The sequence below is a fragment of the Carlito syrichta genome, unplaced genomic scaffold, assembly GCF_000164805.1.
Source record: "Carlito syrichta isolate Samal-C Ts95f unplaced genomic scaffold, Tarsius_syrichta-2.0.1 Scaffold314309, whole genome shotgun sequence".
Taxonomy (NCBI): domain Eukaryota; kingdom Metazoa; phylum Chordata; class Mammalia; order Primates; family Tarsiidae; genus Carlito; species Carlito syrichta.
The window spans coordinates 72,694-80,731 of NW_007258405.1; the positions used below are offsets into that span (position 1 = coordinate 72,694).

At 38.8% G+C, this 8,038-nt stretch overlaps 1 pseudogene; it reads left to right on the forward strand.

The window, feature by feature from the left end:
- Positions 1-3,427, forward strand: part of LOC110596807 — a 9,872-nt pseudogene extending 6,445 nt beyond the window's left edge.
- Positions 3,428-8,038: the final 4,611 nt, after the last annotated feature.

The window sequence follows — 8,038 nt, forward strand, 5'->3', positions numbered from 1 at the left end:
GAGAAGAGCATAGAAGACTCACTTGCAAAGGTGCCAATGGGAAAATATGGTAAATATGTCCTTAAGAACTTATGCTTACAAAAATCTTGGGTAAGTGTGCATAAGGATGAAGGGCAGATAGAATGCTCAGTTGCAGAAAAAACATTACAAATGCAAGAAGAGTAGGAAAGTCTTTCATCAACACTCCAAACTTGTTATCCACCAGAGTATCCTTATTTCTGGAATGGCTTTCAAACATGAATATAAGCAAACATTTAACAGGTTCTCAAAATATAGTCAACATCAAAAAAATAGTGGAGGAAATATACACAATATATATGGGAAAGTGTTTAAGAAATCATTCTATCTAAATAGACATGTAAGAATCATAGGGGAGAGAGACTTCATCGTTCACATCTTACTCAACATACAGTGATCCATACAGGACAGAAACCCTACAAATGTGAAGAATGTGGCAAAGTCTTTCATTCTCTTTCACATCTTACTTGACATACAGTGACCCATACTAGAGTGAGACACTACAAATGTGAAGAATGTGGCAAAGCTTTTCACTCATTCAAATCTTACTCAACATACAGTGAACAATACTGGAAAGAAACCCTACAAATGTGAAGAATGTGGCAAAACCTTTCAGTTTCCTTCACTCCTTACTGGACATATGATGATCCATACTGGAGAGGAACCCTACAAATGTGAAGAATGTGGCAAAGCCTTTCACTCTCATTCACATCTTACTCGACATACAGTGATCCATACTCGAGAGAAACCTTACAAATGTGAAGAATGTGGCAAAGTCTTTTGCTCTCAAAGAGAATTTGCTTGACATAAGACCATTCATACTGGACAGAAACCCTACAGATGTGCAGAATGTGGCAAAGCCTTTAACTCTCGTTCACATCTTACTCGACATAAACTGATCCATACTGGAGAGAAAGCCTACAAATGTGCAGAATGTGGCAAAGCCTTTAACTCTCATTCACATCTTACTTGACATACAGTGATCCATACTGGAGAGAAACCCTACAAATGTGCAGAATGTGGCAAACCATTTCACCCTCGTTCACTTCTTACTCAACATACAATGATCCATACTGGAGAGAAACCCTACAAATGTGAAGAATGTGGCAAAGACTTTTGCTTTGGTTCAAACCTTACTCAACATACAGTGATCCATACTGGAAAGAAACCCTACAAATGTGAAGAATGTGGCAAAGCCTTTCACATTCGTTCACTCCTTACTCGACATATGATGATGCATACTGGAGAGAAACCCTAGAAATGTGCAGAATGTGGCAAAGTCTTTCGCTCTCAAAGAGAATTTGCTCAACATAAGACCATTCATACTGGACAGAAATCCTACAAATGTGCAGAATGTGGCAAAGCCTTTAACTTTCGTTCACATCTTACCCAACATACACTGATTCATACTGGAGAGAAACCCTACAAATGTGAAGAATGTGGCAAAGCCTTTCACGTTCATTCACTCCTTACTCAACATACAATGATCCATACTGGAGAGAAACCCTACCAATGTGCAGAATGTGGCAAAGCCTTTAACTCTCGTTCACATCTTACTCAACATACAATGATCCATACTGGAGAGAAAGCCTACAAATGTACAGAATGTGGCAAAGCCTTTATCCCTCGTTCACATCTTACTCGACATACAGTGACCCATACTGGAGAGAAACCCTACAAATGTGAAGAATGTGGCAAAGCCTTTATCTCTCATTCACATCTTACTCGACATACAGTGACCCATACTGGAGAGAAACCCTACAAATGTGAAGAATGTGGCAAAGCCTTTAACTTTCATTCAAATCTTACTCAACATATAGTGATCCATACTGGAGAGAAACCCTACAAATGTACAGAATGTGGCAAAGCCTTTAACTCGTTCAAATCTTACTCAACATACAGTGATCCATACTGGAGAGAAACCCTACAAATGTGCAGAAAGTGGCAAAGCCTTTAACTCTCATTCACATCTTACTCGACATACAGTGATCCATACTGGAGAGAAACCCTACAAATGTGAGTAATGTGGCAAGGTCTTTCACTCTCATTCTGGATTTTCTCAACATAAGACCCTGCATACTGGGGAGAAATCCTACAAATGTGAAGAATGTGGCAAAGATTTTTGGTGCCATTCAAAGCGTGCTGGATATATCAAGGTACATTGTGGAGAGAAACCCTACAAATGTCAAGAATGTGGTAAAGCCTTTCTTTTGTTTTTTTTCAGTTGGAGTCTCACTCTGTTGCCCAGACTGGAGTGCAGTGGCCACTCCCGGTCACCGAAGCCTTGACCTGCTGGGCTCTGGTGATCCTTCCATGTCAGTCTTCTGAGTAGCCATTATTATAGGCATGTGCTACCATACCCGGCTGATTTTTTTGATTTATTGTAGAGAAGAGGTCTCGCTGCCCAGGCGGGTCTCGAACCTGTGGGCTCAGGCAATCCACTCACCTCAGCCTCCCAAAGGCATGGGATTACAGGCTGAGCCACTGACCCCAGCTTGGTAAAGCCTTTCAATCTCACTTTGGATTTACTTTACATAAGACCAAGCATACTGTGGAAAAAACGTACAAACATGAAGAATGTGGCAAAGCCTTTTGCTCCCATTCAATGCTTGCTGGATGTATCAAAGTGCATCCTGGGGAGAAACCATAAGTGTGAAGAATGTGAAAATGCCTTTTGCTCTCACAATGGATTTGCTGGACATACGGCAATCCATACTGGATAGCCACCTTATAAATGTGAAATATATTGAAAAGCTTTTCACTCTCATTCACTACTTGCTCAACCTGGCAAGATCCATACTATTGAGAATCCCTACAAATGTGAAAAGTGTGGCACAGTTTTTTGTACTCATGGAGGATTTGCTGGACATAAGACCATTGATACTGGAGAGAAATCATACAAATATGAAGAGTGTGGCAAAGCCTTTCAGTGTCATTAACGATTTGCTGGACATATGACCATCCATACTGGGGAGAAATTATACAAATGTGAAGAGTGTGGCAAAGCCTTTCACTCCATTAAAGACTTGCTGTACGTAAGACCATCCATACAGGAGAAAAATCCTACAAGTGTAAAGAATATGGGAAAACGTTTCACTCTCACAATGGATTTGCTGGACACATGACCATCCATGCTGGAGAAAAACACTACAAATGTTATATATGCAGCAAAGCTTTTGACTCCCATTCACTACTTGCTTCACATGTCAAGATCCATTCTGTTGAGAAACCTTACAAATGTGAAAAGTGTGGCAAAGCTTTTCACGCTCATAAAGCATTTGCTAAACACAAGACCATCTGTAGTTCAGAGAAATCCTACAAACATGATGAACATTGCAAAGCCTTTTGCTCTCAAATGATTTGCTATACATATGAGGTGCCATACTGGAGAGAAACTTTACAAACATGAAGAATGTGGCAAAGTCTTTTACTCTCATAAAGTATTTACTGAACTTTAGTTCATTGATACTGGAGAAAAACCCTACAAATGTGAATAATGTGACATAGCCATTCACTCTCACAACAGATTGGCTGGACACGTAATCATCCATACTGGAGAGAAACTCTACAAATGTGAAAAACATGGTAAGCCCTTTGCTCTCATATACAACTAGCTGGACATATGAGAATCCATACTGAGATGAAACTACATAAATGAGAGGAATGACATAAAGCCTTTAGCTTTCATTCAATATTTGGTTGACATATGAGCATCTATATTTAGGGATTCCCTATAGATGGGCAGAATGGAGTAAACCTTTTCACTGTTATTACAAGTTTCCTCAACATCAGACAATTTATACTTTAAATTTTCAGTATCTCTAATGACTGGAAAATAATGTATCTAGTTATAAACAATAGAGACATGGTGAGAAATTTACAGATGTAAAGAGCACCGTTATCTTTCTTTTTTTTTGAGTTAGAGTCTCACTCTGTTGCCCAGACTGGAATGCAGTGGCCACTCCCAGCCACCGCGGCCTCGACCTGCTGGGCTCCAGAGATCCTTCCGCCTCAGCCTTCCAAGTATCTGGAACTACAGGTGTGTGATACCATGCCCAGTTGATTTTTGATTTATTGTAGAGATGAGGTCTCGCCAAGTTGTCCAGGCGGATCTTGAACCCACGTGCTTAGGCAATCCACTCACCTCAGCCTCCCAAGGGCACGGGATTACAGGATGAGCCACCAAGCCCGGCTAGCACCATTATCTTTACTCAAACCACAGATCTTTTGAATGTACAAATGTAAATCATGTCTAAAGACATTAACCAGAAAATAATTTATTTGACATTAGACTGTGTATTGTAGAGAATCTACAAATTTAAAAAATGTGGACTGGCCTTTGTTCAAAATATATGCCATTGGAAATACTAGGGTATTTGGACTGAAAACTTTACAGATGCAATTTATATGGGAGCTTAGTTACTGAAAGGTCAAGTTGAAATAAATATCAAATATTCAGTGGCATTAGAAGATGTTTTTTTTGTTTGTTTGTTTTTTAGGAAAGCATAAGTATATTCTCTGTTTAGTTTTGATTTTGCATTGACAGAATATGAGGATGTTTTAAAAAGCAAACAATATTGATGTAGCTCAACTCACATGATGCTATGCTTTCATTCATAGTGTTTATGTAAAGGCAGGAGTCAGTTGTTGGTATGTTAGAGCTATGAAATGTCCTTGTATAGTAGGTCATCAGCACTCATCATGCTTTTCATGGAGGAGGAAGAACACTGATATGTAATCTCCTTTAAAATGTTGAAGTGAAGTTTTTTCTGGCTCACATTAAGCATTATTGTAAGTTTGGAATGAGGTGAGTGCGCAGGATAACATTTTTCTTTGGAAATAAATGACAAAGAATGATTGAGTGTTTTAGAAATCATTTGTCTTACTACTTACATGCAAATGAGAAAATGAAGCCAGAACATTAATATCTTGATGCATCTTCATACTATCAATACTTACAAGCCATAAGTGTAATTTCATATAATATAAAGAAATATTTTCATAGACATCAGAGCAAAGATAATTACGCTCTTAAAATGTATGTATTATAAGTTTATGTTTAGTAAATAATCAGATTCAGTTTTTAAAACTGAAGAAAGGTGTTTGCACATGGATCACTATAGCAGAAGAACAAATGCTTGAATATTTGTACACTGGTTTTACATAGAGTGAAATTTGAAGGTTTATTTAGGCTATGTAAATTTGTTGGTTTTAATGATCAGAATTGTTTATAGTATTAACATTTCTTGTCTACACAGCAAATTATTATGTTGCCATAAGTGTTAATCTATTCTATGTTACTCAAGGTATATGATAACCATATACTGTTGAATAACTTATGGAAGGATGTTTCTAGTGATCCTTTTTTTTTTATTGTGTTGGAGTCCCACTTAGTCACCCAGACTGGGGTACAGTGGCTGTTCACAGCCACTGCAGCCTCGACCTGCTGGGCTCCAGCGATCCTTCCACCGTAGCCTTCCAAGTAGCTGCAAATACAGGTGTGTGCTACCATGCTCGCCTAATTTTTTTGATTTATTGTAGAGATGATGTCTCACCCAGTAAGTTGCCGAGGCAGGTCTTGAACACGCGGGCTCAAGCAATTCACTCACCTCGGCTTCCCAAAGTGAAGTATTACAGGCTGAGTCACTGACCCCGGCCGATCCTTTTTTTGTAGGTCATATTTACTTCCTTTTTTTTTTTAGTTATGTGTCATTTTGATTAGTGTAATAAAGATTATACAGGAGTATAATTATAAGACCTAACTTTCTGAATCCTGGCTATTGTAAATACTTATATATTAGGTTGGATTTTGACTCTGATGCCCAGACTGGAATACAGTGGAAAATCCATGGTCACTGCAACCTCAATGTGATGATATCAGGCCATCTTTCTTCTTTAGCCTCCTGAGTAACTGGTGTCACAAAGGTTTGCCATCATGCCCAGCCAACTATTAGATTCATTGTTAAGACAAGTCTCACCAAGTTGCTCAGGCTGGCCTCAAAGCCCTAGACTAAGGCAGTCTGCTGTACTTTGCCTCCCAAATTGCTGGAATTATATGAATGAGTCACCATGCCCAGTCTCTTGTTTCCTTTCTAGTCATCTGACACTGTGTTGGAAGCACTTGTCCCCTCAAGTCCTCTGCCTCTAACTCCTGTGGGGTGGGTTCTGGGCTCTGGAATATCTTCAACATTTATATCTTGATACACTTCCCTTTCTACTGATTTGCCATAAATACAATGATTCTTTGTAATTTCCCTGATTCACTCTGGAGAGATCAAATGCTCATATGGAAACATTAACGCCACATGGTGTGTGAAACAGAATCTCACAATACTTGCCTTAATCACCTGGCAACAGGAAGTGGTCCAAAAATTATTGACCGATACACTTTGTGCCACAGCTAATTTTATGCTGTTAAGAGTTAATACTGCATCTTTACATTTATTTACACATTCCCCAACTTCTGATGGTGCCATGCATAACCTGTAAGTGCATAAATTATCAGTTTACCTTTGTATGATAGATCTGTATATCTTTAGGATAGTAAATGTCAAAATAGACAAGAATATACTTGTATCGGATGTCCTCATGACATTTTTAAAGTATATTTCTTTTTTTGATTTATTGTAGAGATGAGATCTCACCAAGTTGCCCAGGCGGGTCTTGAACCCGCAGGCTCAGGCAATCCACTCTCAGCCTTCCAAGGTGTGGGATTACAGGCTGAGCTACCGAGCTCGGCCTTAAAGTATGTTTCTAAACTGTGGTTCTGCGCGTTTCTTTTAAATGATCACAAATTGTCAAAAAAGAGATTCCAGTGTATTTGCTGAAAAACGTGGACATATGCTGGTCAAACCCTTGTTCTTCATGGGCTAACAGTACAGTGAGAAAAATAGATATGGAAATAACAAGACAGTATAATCTTGACTAGCCCTATTTGGAAAACAGCCAAGCTAACTTAATTATGAATATAATAAATCAACATAAAATATATGAGATAAATATAAAATTAGATTGAACTGATAATAGTACTATTGTGTGGATATATTGAGCACAATTTATATACTCAAAGTGTCAAATTCCAAGTGATAAAAATTATGATTAAAGTTCTACATAAATGGTGACTTGAACGTAAAATATGAAACATTTCCCAACCATTTATGTAGTGGTTTGAGTAAAATATGTGAAAAAAGCTGCGCTCGGTGGCTCAGCCTGTAATCCCGTGCCTTTGGGAGGCTGAGGTGAGTGGATTGCCTGAGCCCACGGGTTCGAGACCCACCTGTACAGCAAGACCTCTTCTCTACAATAAATCAAAAATAAGCTGGGCGTGGTAGCGCATGCCTGTAATTCCGGCTACTCGGAAGGATGAGGCGGAAGGATCACCGGAGCCCAGCAGGTTGAGGCTGTGGTGGCCGGGAGTGGCCACTGCACTCCAGTCTGGGTGACAGAGTGAGACTCCAACTCAAAAAAAGAAATATGTGAAAAAATAAAAATAAATGGTCATATCCAAAGATATGTTGATATATGAGTTTGTAAAGTAGCCAGACATAAACTCTTAAATTTGGAATTGTGTGTCAAAAGTAGAAAAATAGAACAATATTAAAAGCAATATTAGTCAAACTGCATGATACCACAAAAGAAAACACCTAAAAGCAGTGAGGGGCAAGGCATGGTGACTCAGGACTGTATTCTCAATGCTTTGTGTGGCTGAAGTGGGAGAGCGTCTTGAACCCAGAGGTTTGATAGCAGAATGGAAAACTTGTATCAATAAAAAATAACAAGAAATTTGTTGGATGTGGTAGTGCATGTTGTCCCGAGGTACTCGGGCTTCTTGGGGGAAGAATTGCCTGAACCCATAGGTTGAGCCATAATCATGACACTGAACTCCAGTCTGGGTGGCAGAGAGATGCCACTCAAAAATGTGTGTGTAAATAAATTCTAAGTAGAAGTATATAAATGAATATAAATTAAAATTACAAAACAAAACTACACTAAAGGTACTAAGGGTATTTCCAAAACTTGT